General features: G+C 42.3%; 1 pseudogene; it reads left to right on the forward strand.

Moving 5' to 3' along the window:
* Positions 1-446: 446 nt before the first annotated feature.
* LOC115104937 (armadillo repeat-containing protein 1-like) lies at positions 447-13,768 on the forward strand (annotated as a pseudogene).
* Positions 13,769-14,326: the final 558 nt, after the last annotated feature.

Genomic DNA, 14,326 nt, shown 5'->3' on the forward strand with positions numbered 1-14,326 from the left:
ATAAGTCACTTTAATAACTTTACCTACTGTACATGTATATATTACTTCGACTAACCCCGGTAGCCCCTGTATATAGCCTCGCTATTGTTAATTTACTGATGCTCTTTAATGATTTGTTACCTTATTTCTTATTTTTCCTTTAGGTATTTTTCTTAAAACTACATTGTTGGTAAGTAAGCAAGGTCTACACCTGTTGTATTCGCAGCATATGACAAAAACGATTTGATTTGATTTAATACAAATTGTAAATCATAACATATCACCCGAAATAGGTGATGGACAGCCATAAATTAATACCTACTGTACCATAGGAAACATAACATTTCAAGAAATGTACGTATAGAATAACACGAAATGCTCTGAGAACAGGTTGCAACACATGCTTAGAACGCGTCAATAGGCTTTCGCTGGCTCGTGCTTGGCTCTGCCCATCTCTTTCCTTGTTCTGACCACTATGATTCACTTGCTAAACTTGGAAACGAAAGGATTTGGTCTATCTTGGGTTAGTTATTAACATCTTTGACCCTACTGCCTGACAGAAAAAAACGCTCTGATTGGCTCTTCGTCTTTACAGTCGCAACGGAACTGTCCAATCAGCTGTCTTCACACTGAGGCCGTGATGAATCGTAAAATGTATGCGATAGCTAGCTAACGTTAGCTATTTGACGGAAATTGTATGACCGAAACAGCTTTCTTGTTTTAGCCTAATTGCTGTCATTGTAAAGTCAAAATAACGGGAGATCACTTGGAGAAAAGGTAATAATATGCTAATACTGACTAACGTTAGCTACTGTAGCCCAGAGAGTAATGTGTTTCTGGTTGTCCTGGGCGTGTTTTCAGAGGTTATGCGTGGACAACAATCAATGCTACAGCAAGGTGAAGGAACCAGCTAAAATTATGAATTCTTACAGTTCTGATTAGAAACATGGCCATTCACCATCACCCATTAATTCAATTTGCATGCAAACGAGTGTGAAAAAAAGGCAATGACAAACTAGCTAGCTACATTGGTTAGCTAGCCCGCTAACCGGATTGATAGCTAGCGGTTTTGGATATTGATCTTGCTTGCGACTGGTTGTTCAGAATAAAACTAGGGTAATTCTCAGTAAAATAAAAAGCTCCATATTTGCATTGTTTTGGTCCGTTGGGCATTTTGTTGTAACTGTGGCCTCCATAATGAGCCTTATTTGCTAACCTGCACTATGTACTGGCCCATTTCAGAACAGCCTGCTAATGTAACGTTAACAGTACCATATCATTACACTGTTTAAACATGTGTCATAATATGTCACTACATGTAATGGACTGCCACGTTTTTATGTTTCAGCCAAGTGTCCGAATAAATAACTAGCACTTTTTTAAAACCTGCTTTAACATAGTTCTGTTAGTAGGCTTACAGACAAAAATAATAATGGTGTTGCTTTTCATGTGACCTGTCAAATTGATTTGTTTTTCACAAATCACAATATGATGCTCATACTGATTGCAGTATTTGAACAAATTGATACATCATTTGTTATTGGCAGTGTCTTTTCAATTGGTTGGTTTGGTCATGCAGCGAGTGTCCCACAAATAAAGGCATTAGAGACTGATGTCACTGAAACAGATGTCATTGAAATGAATATGTTCGGTACTGTACAGCTAAATCTAACTTGATCCTATTATACACACAGTGTAAAGAGGCTGGTTTGATGTGCACGGCACTGGGAGAGGAGGCACCATGAGTAGGGAGTTGGATGCGCTGACTGTGGTGAACCAGCTACGAGATCTCGCAGCTGACCCTCTCAACAGACGAGCCATAGTACAGGACAATGGCTGCTTACCGGGGCTCATCCTCTTTCTGGACCACCCCAACCCTCAGGTCGTCTACTCAGCATTATTGGTAAGGCTCATCCACCACCATTTGGTCATTTTGTTGGTTATGCAAGGTCAAGAGTTTTCCTTGCTCCAGGCCCTGTAATGCACAGTGGTTGAAAAATGACCCAGTTGTCATAATTGAGTAAAAGTAAAGATACCTTAATAGAAAATGACTCAAGTAAAAGTAAAGATACCTTAATAGAAAATGACTCAAGTAAAAGTAAAGATACCTTAATAGAAAATGACTCAAGTAAAAGTAAAGATACCTTAATAGAAAATGACTCAAGTAAAAGTAAAGATACCTTAATAGAAAATGACTCAAGTAAAAGTGAAAGTCGCCCAGTAAAATAATACTTGAGTAAAAAAAAAATTAAGTATCAAAGGTAAAAGTATCAAAGGTAAAAGTATCAAAGGTAAAAGTATCAAAGGTAAAAGTATCAAAGGTAAAAGTATCAAAGGTAAAAGTATCAAAGGTAAAAGTGTAAATCATTTCAAATTCTTATATTAAGCAAACCAGACGGCACATTTTTTATTTATTTATTTACGGATAGCCAGGGGCACACTCGAACACTCAGACATAATTTAAAAACAAAGCAATTTGTGTTTAGTCAGTCCGCCAGATCAGATGCAGTCTGGATGACCAGGGATTTTCTCTTTAAGTGTGTAAATTAAACAAATTTCATGGCCTGCTAAGCATTCAACATGTATCGACTACTTTTGGGTGTCAGGGAAAATGTATGGAGTAGAAAGTACATTATTTTCTTTAGGAATGTAGTGGAGTAAAAGATGTAAAAAATGTCAATATAAATAGTAAAGTACAGATACCCCAAAACACGACTTAAGTAAAAATACTGGAAAGTACTACTTAAGTATTTTACACCACTGTTTATGCAGAAATGTGACCTGATCCATTGATCAAAAGGAGTTGGAACAGGGAAGAAAGGTCTAGGCTAGTCTTGAGTGTACCAGCAGTGTGCACACATTCTCCTACTGCTCATGATAACAAGTGTCAGTCTGAGGAGTTTATTTACACAAGTTATGTAGCTGTCCTCTCGAGGGGTTCTAAAAGTGAGGTGGTTGTGTCAGGACAGGTTAGAGTGATGGTGTGTTCTCAGGCACATCTCCAAGAATCCACACACACATCTGAGTGGTTTATATAATAGTTCTTATTTAGTGGTGACCTGGACACTGTACTTGTTGCGTGCTTGCATTGGTTATGCAACACACACATACTTTCAGCGAGAGCAAGTACTGTGTAAGTGGCTGGTTGGCTGCTTAGCCGTGTGTGGTGCGTGTTTGTGTGTATGCGTCTTTGCTTGTCTGATTTTTAACACACACTCCAGTGTTTCCCCTATTTTCTACCCCCCCAACCCTTGCTGCTACTACCAATGCAACCTCCCCTTCCACAGCAGCAGCAGCCTCAACCCTTGCCGCCACTACTGAAAAAAATCCTAGGGGAAACACTGTGTTCCCTGACGGACATAAAACCAAAGATGGTGATAGGTCAGTTTGAGGTAATGGTTTCCCTTGTCCTTCCAGGCAGTGCGCTACCTGGCAGAATGTCGGACCAACAGAGAGAAGATGAAGGGAGAGCTGGGCATGATGCTGAGTCTGCAGAATGTCATGCAGAAGTAAGTCCCCTCCCCATCACCGCCACTGCACTGCATCAGAATGAGCAGACAGACACACACACATGGAAGCATACTGTGCACTTTTCACTTAAACCTCATCCTAGTATTTCTCTTGCTTTCAGCAGGCAATATGTGCATGTTTGCAAATGTTCTGGACAGGAAGGTTGTCTAAGGTTGACATGTAAGGATGAATTTGATTAATTCTGAATTAAAGTGGGTCTGTAAACAATTAATTTGCTGTTTCCACACATTGAGGGATTTAATGCAACCTGTCACTTGTTTTTTTTAAATATCACAATTAATCTAGTCAGTGTCCTCACTGGTTTTTGTTAAATGCTGAACAATGTTAGGGTTGCCAGGTATTTCTCTCAAGGACTGTTATATCGGGTTGTGCAGCCAAGATCTACACTTTCGTAACTGCGTCTGTCATGTTCATGTCAATTGAATGCCATTTAGCCAGGCATAAAACAATTTAATTTACCCTTACTATATACCCTTTATTATTTAGGAAGCCCTCCTGTTTTAATTTATTGACCCTTATTTTTATCAGTTGACTGAGAACATATTCTGCTTTACAGCAACAACCTGGGGAAGAGTTATAGGAGGGAGGTGAGGGTATAAATGAGCCACCTTTGGGTACCTTGCTAAACCAAAATGGCCGACACATAGTGGTCATCCAGAGACGGCTTTCTAGTCTTTAGATGTGTGTGATGCTCCAGATCGGGTTGTTGGGTGAGAGTATCTGGAGGGTGTTTGGCGTTACGACTGCTGCTTATCACTGGCACTAAGATGGAGATATGCCAGCGGTTGGCAGGTCCATACCAGGCTGTATCATCTTCTCCTAGGGCCCAACTCTCTGTGAGACTGACCTTTGGGCCTGGAGCTAACCAGCCAGTCACTTCAGCTAGTGACAGGCCCTGTCAAGAAGGACCCTGTGGTCACACCGGCTCCCCCTGCTCCCATTCTACACACCCTGACCTTGGGTAGAGGTCGTTCATGGCTGGAGAGAGTGTGAACACAAGACTTAAGGGAGGGACAGGCTAGCGAAATTTCACTATGTTGGTGTTAACACCAGTCCAGTCCCAAGGCTCTGCTGTTACACTCTGTGTGGGGATTAATTTGATTTTAAAACTGTTTAGAGTCTTTCAATGAAAATTGGTAGTGATACCGTGTAGCTTGTGCAAGTGATACCGTGTAGCTTGTGCAAGTGATACCGTGTAGCTTGTGGTAGTGATGCCGTGTAGCTTGTGCAAGTGATACCGTGTAGCTTGTGGTAGTGATACCGTGTAGCTTGTTCAAGTGATACCGTGTAGCTTGTGCAAGTGATACCGTGTAGCTTGTGCAAGTGATACCGTGTAGCTTGTGCAAGTGATACCGTGTAGCTTGTGCAAGTGATACCGTGTAGCTTGTGCAAGTGATACCGTGTAGCTTGTGCAACGTTGTCTAGTCCATTCGGAAAGTATTCAGACTTTTTCCACATTTTGTTACGTTACAGCCTTATTCTAAAATTGATTACATTATTTTTCCCCTCATCAATCTACTACACACACTACCCAATAATAACAAAGCAAAAACAGGTTTTTAGAAATTGTTGCTAATTTATTTAAAAAAACATCAGACCCTTTACTCTGTACTTTGTTGAAGCACATTTGGCAGCGATTACAGCCTCAAGTCTTCTTGGGTATGACGCTACAAGCTTGGCACACCTGTATTTGGGGAGTTTCTCCAATTCGGGGAGCATTGCTGCACAACTATTTTCAGGTCTCTCCAGAGATGTTCGATTGGGTTCAAGTCCGGTCTCTGGCTGGGCCACTCAAGGACATTCAGAGACTTGTCCCGAAGCCACTCCTGCATTGTCTTGGCTGTGTGCTTAGGGTCATTGTCCTGTTGGAAGGTGAACCTTCGCCCCAGTCTGAGGTCCTGAGCACTTTGGAGCAGGTTTTCATCAATGATCTCTCTGTACTTTACTCCGTTCATATTTCCCTCTCTCCTGACTAGTCTCACAGTCCCTGCCGCTGAAAAACATCCCCACAGCATGATGTTGCTACCACACTTCACCATAGGGAAGGTGCCAGGTTTCCTCCTGACGTGATGCTTGGCATTCAGGCCAAAAGGTTAAATCTTGGTTTCATCAGACCAGAGAATCTTGTTTCCTTTCGGTGCCTTTTAGCCCACTTGGAGTTTGCCGTCATGTGCCTTTTACTGAGTAGTGGCTTCCGTCTGGCCACTCTACTGTAAAGACCTGATTGGTGGAGTGCTGCAGAGATGGTTGTCCTTCTGGAAGGATCTCCCATCTCCACAGAGGAGTTCTAGAGTTCTGTCAGAATGACCATCAGGTTCTTGGTCACCTCCCTGACGAAGGTCCTTCTCCCCCAATTGCTCAGTTTGGCCGGGCGGCCGGCTCTTGGAAGATCTTGGTGGTTCTAAACTTCTCCCATTTAAGAATGATCGAGGACACTGTGTTCTTGGGAGATCTTCAATGCTGCAGACATTTTTTGGTACCCTTCCCCAGATCTGTCTAGGAGCTGTCTAGGAGCTCTAAGGACAATTCCTTCGACCTCATGACTTGGTTTTTGCTCTGACATACACTGCCAACTGTGGGACCTTAAATAGACAGGTGTGTGCTTTTCCAAATCATGTCCAATCAATTGAATTTACTGCAGGTGGACTCCAATGAAGTTGTAGAAACATCTTAAAACCTGTTAGGGATGATGCGAATCTTCGCAGCTTTTTGTAAAAAATCGCGCAACATTTCAACGTCCTGCTACTCATGCCAGGAATATAGTATATGCATATGATAAGTATGTGTGTATAGAAAACACTCTGAAGTCTCTAAAACTGGTTAAATCATGTCTGTGGCTATAACAGAACGTGTTTAGGAGTAAAAATCCCAAGGAAAACTGTTCACCAAAAACACAAAAAATATATTCATCCGCCAGTCTATGTATTGTCTATGGCGATGGAAAATAGATGCAGTCCCGTTTACAATGCCTACAGCTTCCACACGATGTCGCCAGTACTGGCATTTCATTGCATGTTTATCCTTGGTGGGATGACGTATAGGCACTTCCTGTCTTGGGGTACACCGAGGAAGTTATGAAAGTGAAAAAATGGACGATGATTTCAAGACTTGCTGCTATCGAATACAGATCGCCCCGTGATCAATTTTATCGATTATTAATGTTTATTAATACCTAAAGTTGGTTTACAAAAGTAATTTGAAGTGATTTGCAAAAGTTTATAGGCAACTTTTTTAATTTTAAAAAGTGACGTTGCGTCTTGTAAAGGTGAATTTTCCTGGATCAGACGGCCTTCATAAATGGACATTTTGGGTATACAATGACTGATTTAATCGGGAAAAAGACCCAATTGTGATGTTTATGGGACATATAGGAGTGCCAACAACTAAGCTCGTCAAAGGTAATGAATGTTTTATATTTTATTTCTGCGTTTTGTGTAGCGCCGGCTACCGCTAATTCTTTTGTTTAGGTCTCGTTCAGGTATTTCGGGGGGTGCATGCTATCAGATAATAGCTTCTCATGCTTTCGCCGAAAAGCATTTTACAAATCTGACATGTTGGCTAGATTCACAACGAGTGTAGCTTTAATTGAATACATTGCATGTGCATGCGATATATGATCGTAAGTAAGGTTTGCTATTATTATGTTTTAGTCAAATATTATCTGTTCGGGCTTCTCGCGGTCAATTTGCAGTCTACAAATGATTTGTAATTATGTTCCGCCCCCCGACCATTCGTTCAAGAATAATCATCCCGCGGCTGAATCTAGCTGATTAGAGCCGAGCCATGCTGTCCCCTAGGAGGCATTGTACTTCTATTAGCCAAGCTAACGTATGCTTTAGAAATCATATTTACTGACCAATCTCGCTCTTTCAATTATGATCCATGTTCTCTGATGTTCTCTGTTGAAATAAGAAGACTTTTAATACTTTCATAGTATAGCCTAATTATTAGACATTTTTAGAGACTGACAGAGACCTTTGTGAATGTTTGGTTGTTTTTACGATTGTAGTGTGGTAATTTCTCCTTCAACAGGGCTGTCTATTTATACAGTAGAAAGGTTAGGTAGTGACAAGCCTGTCACAGTGGCTCTCTGTAGGGGTATGGGGACCCCCCTCATGCAGCTGGACTGCTCTCTTAGCGGCGTGCAGTTTGTCTGGCAGAGCGACGACCTTTGGAAATATCAACCACTCAGCCCAGTCGGCTCTGAGAGAGACATGGACAGGCCCAGACCACCGAGGACAGGACACTCAACTGTAACGGAGACCGCCGTCGTCGTGTGGTACAAAGAGGCAGAGTAGACCTGGATACTTTTTTACTGTGTATGTCCACTTCCTTTTTGACTTGGATTCATTGCTACCATCTTGCCCTTGTCTGGATTTGAGGAGAGTACTTGACATGACGAAGAAGTTAAGGTTTTTAAAATGAATGTAAAAATTTAAAATAAAAAAAATCTCTAACAGCAAGTATGCCTTTGTTTCCTGAGAGAACTGTCCACATAATGATTTGAAAATGAATTGTTTTATACTTAACCTCTTGTTCTTTCTCCAATCTCTCAGGGGCAGTTCCCCAGGGGAGACCAAGCTGCTGGCGTCTGAAATCTATGAGATTCTGCAGGCAGCTGGTAATGAGGCAGAGCAGGCTGAGGCTGCCTCCTGCAGACGCAAGGCCCACTTCTTCCTGGGCTCCACCAACAAGAAGGCCAAGACTGTGGTGCTGCACATCGACGGCCTGGATGACTCGGTGAGTGGATGGTGGTGTCTCAACCTTGTACAAACACAATGACACCTGAGGAGATCAGTTTGCCAAACCAAAAATCCAGGCTGGATTCCAAACTGTTTTTTTGCTTCATGACTTCTGGCCTTAATGTGTCTCACAGGAATCAAAACGGGTGAGGAATCAAACCTGTGTTCTTTATTGCTTTATTTAACACATTTCGAGAAGTCACCACCACTAGAACCCCTGAGACAGGCATATTGTTGCTCTGTTGTCACGGTGACCACATAGTGTTAACGCAGGTTGTCAGGGAGTGTAGGTCAGTGTTGTAAATGTCAGCCATTGAACAGCAGGGTGTTGGAGATCAGACCTGAATACCACACCACAGGAGAGCTGCACCTGTCCCTGATCACATTACACCAGACAGACTGTGACACACCACTCATATCGCCACACACACAGGACAATGACAATGAGCTCTTTTGAAATGTCATGTTGATTGTTATGTTGCTGCTGTAAATGTAATGTAACATGAAACCCCTTCATATGAATAGAACGTAGATGGTTACATTTGTATCCGGCGCTGCTTTCACGTCAATATGGTCTTTTCTCGTCCTCTCATTTTGTTTATTCCCCCCCACCCCCTGCCGTCTCTCAGACTCGTAGAAGTCTGTGTGAGGAGGCCCTGTTGAAGATCCGGGGGTGATCAGCTTCACCTTCCAGATGGCTGTGAAGAGATGTGTGGTCAGGATCCGCTCTGACATCAAGGCTGAGGTGAGTACGACCACACAGGCGCGCTCCATCCATTAAACACGGCACTCTGGCCAGAGAAGAAGAGTTTAAAACGTCAGTTGTTTTGGTTACAAATGTATTACACAAAGACCGCCCATCTTTGTGTTCCTCAGGCACTGGGCACGGCGATCAACTCCACCAAGGTGATGAAGGCTGCACAGGTGGTGAAGGGAGAGGATGGAGGAGAGGTGAGTAGAAGGAGGGGGAGGGAGAGGATGGAGGAGAGGTGAGTGGAAGGAGGGGGAGGGAGAGTACTCAAATCAAACTCTACTTTATTTCAAGTGCATTTGAAATCGCAACATTTTATAGTAAAATGAACGAGATTTAAAAAACCTGAAGGTAATAAAATATATTAATAAAAGAACATCAAACAAAAAAACTTTTCTAAAATAATAGTGAAACCATTGTCTTAAAGGCCAAGCTATATAACTGTAAAATAATTTATTAAAGACCAGGCTGAAAAAGGTGAATTTTCAAACGTGATTCAAAAATCTCAACTGTGACCGGTTGCCCTGTTTACCTGACAGTCTTTGTGGTGGGTTATATTCTCGAAGGTCCACACCCAGTGGGAGTAGGCATGGTAGAGCTCTTTACCAACCCATATTGTTGGAGATGCTTCTGTATCTCTGTGCTGGGGATGGTAGTTATTTGGAGTGACTGTTCGCTTGTGATATCTCTCTGTCCTTTGGGCGTTACTCACCGCCTAGTCACATGACCAATCCCAGCAAGCCCTCGAAGCAGTGTGTCACGACACCCTGTATCTATAGGAAATCTAACCCCATGAACCCCCTACACCCATCAAATGTTATGTCACAGTCTACACCTGTTGTTTACGAAGCATAACAGTGAAATGCTTATTTAGGGACCTTTCCCAAACATGCAGAATACAATAAAAAATACTTGAGGATGATAGGATAAAAACATTAGTAACACAAGGAACTGAAGTAGTTAAATTAGACTAGACCACTGCTCTCCTCCCCCTGGTCACTGTGATGGTAGGCTGGGGGGAGCTTTCTCAACAGGAGCCACAGCTCCTCACTGACCTGCTGCTGTTCCCCTGCTGTCCAGCAGGGGGAAGAGCTGGTTCACTTATGTTTCATACTTGGCACTAGAGGTCGAGAATAGTTTGCGGTTGCCTGATCTTGGTTTTGTTGTCTTTACTATATATTTTTTTTATATCAAACCAGTTTGCCACTAGGTAGGGATTCTGAACTATTCCCTGTTGTCTTTCTTCCCCCCCCCAGCTGATGCTTCCATTCCAGGAGGGTGCAGAGGAGGCGGTGGTGGAGTACAACGAGGACATCCCAGACTACCTCCCTGAGGAGGAAAGCCCGTCTCAGGAGCAGGACAAGGCCGTGACGCGTGTTGGCTCCATCACAGATGGCGTGGGCTGGCTCAGCACAGCTGCCAACTTCCTGTCCCGCTCCTTCTACTGGTGACCACTTCCTATGTCAGTCACAATCCCAAGCCCACTAACCACCACCCGACGGTCACCTTAGCCCCGCCTATTTCATCCAGCCCTTCTACACTGCTCTCTAGTCCCTCTCAGCAGCCACACAGAGTACCACTCTGCTCAGTGTACAAGGAGCGCTGGACTGCCAAGTGCAACCTGCAATAACCTTTACTTGTTTATAAAACAAAATTAGCTAAGAAAATGCTAGCTACTGTACCACAGGCTGAACTCGCTGCACACTAAATACACTCAAGTCAATCTCTATTCGTTATGCGTCTCATAAGCCATAGACAGAGGACTTCAGAATCAGCTTACATCTCTTTTCCTTTAGGGAAGTAGTTTTCTCTGACGCCCGATGGGTCCATCATCTCTTTGAAACCAAATTGCATTGTGGGAATGCATTGTGCTGCATCGTCTTCTGAGTTTGAGCGATTGCATTGAATGATGCTGCGCTTGTGGAAATTGGAGTGTTTTTGTGCTTATCTGTTGCTTCTTTTCCTCATCTTTGTTTTGATAATTTTTTTTCACCCTTTTTCTGTTTGCCAATTTGATAATCCCTAATTCACTTTTCGTTCCCCTGCGGTGGGGGGCTTTTGTTTGTGCCAATCTTGCTCGCTGCCTTGTTTTCATCATGTTTACGTCTCTATCCTTCGTTAGGTGCCTTTTGGACTCTTCACTCTCATGTACTGCTATTTATTTGTCCAGTTTAACTTCACTCGAAACCTCTGAAGCCTTGTGAATAATGCATACTGGCTTCTCTGCGTTGGGAGCTATTTCCCCTAACAGCTCATGTCTCTCACAGAGAGATGTCATATTATTAGCGAGACAAAGAGACCCCGGTGAAGGACGGCTGATGACAGGACATTAGCTGCTCCATGGAGGACGGATGCAGAAAGAAAAGGGAAATGATGCTTACTTTAGTACACATTACTTCTCGTTAAATCCTCCTAGGACTTGGGAGTCTCTTGGTTGTACAGTGGAGGTGAGTGTTCAGACGGATCATTGCTTATGTTGAAGTTGTGATGCGTTGACTCGCATCAAATTTACTTCTTTAGCCTTTTCCCCTTCATCAGTGTTTTCATGTCAGATTATCATATATGGTCATCTGTAGTCTGAAAGGTCTGATTTAGAGTAGACAACCGGTCCTAAATCGGTGTGATGGAGACCTCAGGGCTTGATAGCCACCTGCTAAATGTGTGTCCCTCACCCTGAAGCCCATCAACATGTTCACTATAGTGGCCCAGCCACTACATATGTTTGTTTTTTACCCCCTTTAGCCAGCAGTGTCCTTAAAATGACTTGCACATACAGACACACCATTGCTGCTGTCAGAAGGACACTAGAGAGGTGTAAGCAGCATCACTGGTCTGGATATGTACATTTCAAATCAAATTTTGGTCACATTAACACATGTTGAGCAGATGTTATTGCGGGTGTAGTGAAATGCTTGTGTTTCTAGCTCCAACAGTGCAGTAGTATCTAACAGGGCAGTAATATCTAACAGTGCAGTAATATCTAACAGGGCAGTAGTATCTAACAGGGCAGTAGTATCTAACAATTCACCACAATACACACATCTAAAAGTAAAAGAATGGAATTAAGAAATATGTAAATATTCTGACAAGCAATGTTGGACTGGCATTGACCAAAACACAGTAAGAGTAGAATACAGTATATATGAAATTAGTTAAACAGTATTTAAACATTTATTAAAGTGACTAGTGTTCCATTATTAAAGTGACCAGTTAGTCAATGTATATAGGGCAGCAGCCTCTAAGGTGCAGGGTTGAGTAACCGGGTGGTAGCCGGCTAGTGATGGCTATATAACAGTCTGATGGCCTTGAGATAGAAGCTGTTTTTCAGTCTCTCGGTCCCAGCTTTGATGCACCTGTACAGACCTCACCTTCTGGATGATAGCAGGGTGAACAGGCAGTGGCTCGGGTGGTTGTTGTCCTTGATGATCTTCTTGGCCTTCCTGTGACATCGGGTGCTGTAGTTGTCCTGGAGGGCAGGCAGTGTTCCCCCATTCATGTGTTGGGCAGACTGCACCACCCTCTGGTAAATGGTGCCTGGTTTCCTAGCAATATTAATCATAATGTTAATCTCAGTCCTTTATTTCAGGAAGAAATCATGTTTGTTTTTTTCAACAGTTATTCTTTGTCTCCATTTTACTTTGTTGTTGAAAGATGCAACACATTTAAAATGTAAATATTGCCCTTTTTGAAGAGGTTTTGACTGAAACATTGAAGTTCGATATTAGGTTTGTGCATAGATTCCTCTTTTGGATTGACTTTTTATTCCTTTTGAGGAACCCTTTCACACCTGTAATCCTTTTCCAGGTGAATGATGGTCTCGTTGTGTAAAGGAAGTGCTGACCAGACAATAGTTATTCTTCTGGAGGCCAAACTCACAGCTCACACAGCTAGTAGGATGGATTGATTTACTGCAGTGGGCTAAATCAGGGTCACAGTGTTTCTTGGTAGTCTGAAACAGATCTACTTTGAAAAGTCTACACCTCACACACATGGTTATGAGCTTAAAAAAGGAGACACCTGATATAGTTGAAATGTATTACATTTTGAGTTTGCATCCAAATATTACACTTTTATATACGTCACAGAAGACTGAAATATAATGAAATAATGTTTATTAATTATGAAAAATATTAATAACATTCCACCCATAAGGCCACTGGGGGGCGATTTGGTTGTTTTACTGCAAGAAAGGCCTACAATAACCTCAGAATTGATCTAATATCGTATATCCACTACAGTGAGTTTATTCTCTATCTGCATCCCTCAGAAGCAGTGCTTACGAACAACAAGTCGTAGGAGGAAGTCATCACTTCTATTTAATCCTTTGTCTTCCTTTTTTTGTTCAACATGAACAGCATCAGTCATTACTTAAGTTGCAACATGTAAAGTACATTTTATTATAAGTTGTACTAGTACTGTATATCAAATACTTGGAAAAGTTTTTTTTGTCTCGGTTTAAATCTCTTATGTCAAATCCAATGTTAATTTGTGCCGAATACAACAGGTGTAGACTTTACCGTGAAATGCTTACCCCTTAACCAACAATGCAGAGTTAAATAAGGAAATAAACACATGAAATAGACCCTATCGTTTAATAGTGACTCCATCAGGATGGCTGACAGAATCATGTAGCAAGTCCTCAGAATAGCAGACACTTCTCATGTACAGTGTGTATCTGCTGTCTAATGTATTTCAGATCTGAAAACGGTTGATTCCCAATTTACGATTAAGGCAAAGAATATTAAAAATAACTTTAAAATGTAAATGTTTTGCGTCTGTGTTAGTTGTGTGTGGGGACGACTTGAGTTATCCAGAAAACGGCCACATGTTGCGGCATGTTGCGTGTGTGCATTGAGTTGAATCCCATTGTCATAGGATTTCTGAAACCTGACAATCCCCATAGGAAGAGCAAGACTTTGTCCTAAGCACGCAGTCATCTACCATGGCCATAGTACAGCAGCTATAAACCTGCTTGTGTTGCCAGATCAAAATGCTGAGGGCAGCAGCTGTACTCGTAGAGCGGGAAAGAACAAGATATGATTAAATCTGTTTTCCTTGCGGGTGCAGAAGTGAACTCCCCCAGGTCAATCCCCTGCCTGGCCTGGTCCACCTCTCCCCCTGCCTGCCCCCCCCCCCCCCTGTTGGTTTTCATACAGATCAACATTGACTGGTCTCGCCTTAATTTCACCCAACTATATGAACTGAAGCAGAGCGCTGAACATTGCAGGATCAGTAAAGGAAGGACTGAGAGTATATTACTACAATATAGACATTTTTTTTCTGTTATTATTCGTCTCTTAGTGTCCTTTTGACCATGAACTTC

The sequence above is a fragment of the Oncorhynchus nerka genome, linkage group LG22 (assembly GCF_034236695.1).
Source record: "Oncorhynchus nerka isolate Pitt River linkage group LG22, Oner_Uvic_2.0, whole genome shotgun sequence".
Classification (NCBI taxonomy): Eukaryota; Metazoa; Chordata; class Actinopteri; order Salmoniformes; family Salmonidae; genus Oncorhynchus; species Oncorhynchus nerka.